The sequence below is a fragment of the Bombus fervidus genome, unplaced genomic scaffold (assembly GCF_041682495.2).
Source record: "Bombus fervidus isolate BK054 unplaced genomic scaffold, iyBomFerv1 scaffold0031, whole genome shotgun sequence".
NCBI lineage: Eukaryota > Metazoa > Arthropoda > Insecta > Hymenoptera > Apidae > Bombus > Bombus fervidus.
Window position 1 is genome coordinate 115001 of NW_027212594.1, and position 2500 is coordinate 117500.

Consider the following 2500-nt stretch of genomic DNA (forward strand, 5'->3'; position numbering starts at 1 on the left):
CGCGAGTCTAATGCCTCGTTCCGTCGCTAGAGTTTTTCAAACTCTGCTTCTGGCTATCGGGAAGAATAGACCGCGCGCGAGGAAGAGGAACGACGACCGTGCGCGTCCCATCGATTTTTTTTATTTTTACCTGAACCACCGAAGTCGATTCAGAGGGGACCGCCGGCCGTCTCTCTATCCTCGTTGTCGTGAGTCATATGCCTCGTTCCGTCGCTAGAGTTTTTCAAACTCTGCTTCTGGCTATCGGGAAGAAACGACCGCGCGAGGAAGACGACGACGACGACCGTGCGCGTCCCATCGAATTTTTTTTTATTTTTACCTGATCGACGGAAGTTTCGTCCGGTTCGTCTCTTTTACCATCGTCTCGTCGACCCGTTCAGAGGGGACCGCCTGTCCATATCCTCGTTGTCGTGAGTCATATGCCTCGTTCCGTCGCTAGAGTTTTTCAAACTCTGCTTCTGGCTATCGGGAAGAAACGACCGCGCGAGGCCGATGGCTGCGAGTCCCATCGAATTTTTTTTAAACGCACGCACACACATACACCTGAACGGAGATGCGTTCCTTTTCGTCGCGATTTTTCGCGCTTTAGTCGTCGTTGTCGCCATCCGTTCGGAGGGGACCGCCGGCCGTCTCTCTATCCTCGTTGTCGAGAGTCTAATGCCTCGTTCCGTCGCTAGAGTTTTTCAAACTCTGCTTCTGGCTATCGGGAAGAAAAGACCGCGCGAGGAAGAGGAAGGACGACCGTGCGCGTCCCTTTCGAATTTTTTTTTATTTTTACCTGAGCGACCAAAGTGGATTCAGAGGGGACCGCCGGCCGTCTCTCTATCTTCGTTGTCGCGAGTCTAATGCCTCGTTCCGTCGCTAGAGTTTTTCAAACTCTGCTTCTGGCTATCGGGAAGAATAGACCGCGCGCGAGGAAGAGGAAGGACGACCGTGCGCGTCCCATCGATTTTTTTTATTTTTACCTGAACCACCGAAGTCGATTCAGAGGGGACCGCCGGCCGTGTCTGTATCCTCGTTGTCGAGAGTCTAATGCCTCGTTCCGTCGCTAGAGTTTTTCAAACTCTGCTTCTGGCTATCGGGAAGAAACGACCGCGCGAGGAAGACTACGACCGTGCGCGTCCCATCGATTTTTTTTTACCCGAACGATGGAGATGCATATCGGCTGTTTGCTTCGAATAACTGGACGAGAGGAACGAACATATATATATATCATGGGCTAGCCACCGTGCGCTTTCTTCGCGAGATCGTGTGCTGTACAGAGGATTCAGAATCGGGTGTTATATCCCCGTCGTTTCCTGACGAACGGAGCTTCGATCTCGTTGGTTGTTATATATTATAATGCACTTTACGCCCGGTCGGCGGGCTGCGTGTGTCGTCGCGCAGTCCGTCCGATTTCGTTTTCGAACGTATTTTCGTGTCGTCAATCATATGGCGACTTCCGCGCGTTCGATTCCCGTTGGTCGGACGTTTGTCGGATATCGGCTTCTTTCGAACCGAGAATAAGAGTACAAAAACCTGAGTACACAAACAAAAATCCATGCATAAACGATTACCCTGAACGGTGGATCACTTGGCTCGTGGGTCGATGAAGAACGCAGCTAATTGCGCGTCAACGTGTGAACTGCAGGACACATGAACATCGACATTTCGAACGCACATTGCGGTCCACGGATACAATTCCTGGACCACGCCTGGCTGAGGGTTGCTCACGTAAACCTAAGACTGCTTGCGTTGCGTATCGTTGCTCTCGGTCCGTATCTCTCTGTTCTTTCTTGCCTCGTCGACAGCCCGCCGTCGTTCGTTTTATCTTTAAACGAACGTTTCTGAGTCGGAGGACGAGCGCCAAGCAAAAGAATACGAATTAAAGAGCGGTCGAGGGCTCGTACGCGACGTACGAGCGATTGTTGGACGTTCGTCGGCGTTCGTCGCTGGATCGTGTGGAGACCGGCGTACGCATGCTCTCGATACAAATATATATGAAAAATCTATCGCGTTCACGGGAGACTCGCAAAACTACCTCCGTCTCTTCTCTGTCCCTTCTTGGCTTGACAACCCGCCGTCGTTCGTGTTTTACGAACGTTTCTGAGTCGGACGAAGCGCAAGAAGAAGGATACGAATTAAAAGAGCGCGGAGAGAACCGTCGTCGTCGACGCGGTTATCGAGATACACAGAGCGAGTTTTCTTCGTGGCCGATTTTTTTTTTTCTTTTTGTATCAGCCTCTGCTACGTTTTGTTAGTCTTCGATAAGCACGAATGACCGCGCCCCCGACGTCGTCTTAAATGAATTTTTGGCGAGACTGAGAGAAAGCAAAAATATTTTTGAACAAAGTCAGTCGAGAGAGGAGAGAAAAGAGAACCAAGATATTAAAACCTAAACCTAAACTTGGTGGCGTAACGAAAAACTGTGTGCCTTAAAGAAACACAACCGTCTTTTCATCAAGATGTTTTTACTCGTACAGCCCCAGGGATCGAATACCCACTCCGTCTGTTCGTGCGG

At 50.6% G+C, this 2500-nt stretch overlaps 1 non-coding gene across 1 annotated transcript; it reads left to right on the forward strand.

The window, feature by feature from the left end:
• Positions 1–1553: 1553 nt before the first annotated feature.
• On the forward strand, positions 1554–1708 carry LOC139997127 (5.8S ribosomal RNA). Its single transcript, XR_011802575.1, has one exon. It is a non-coding gene; the product is annotated as a 5.8S ribosomal RNA (ribosomal RNA).
• Positions 1709–2500: the final 792 nt, after the last annotated feature.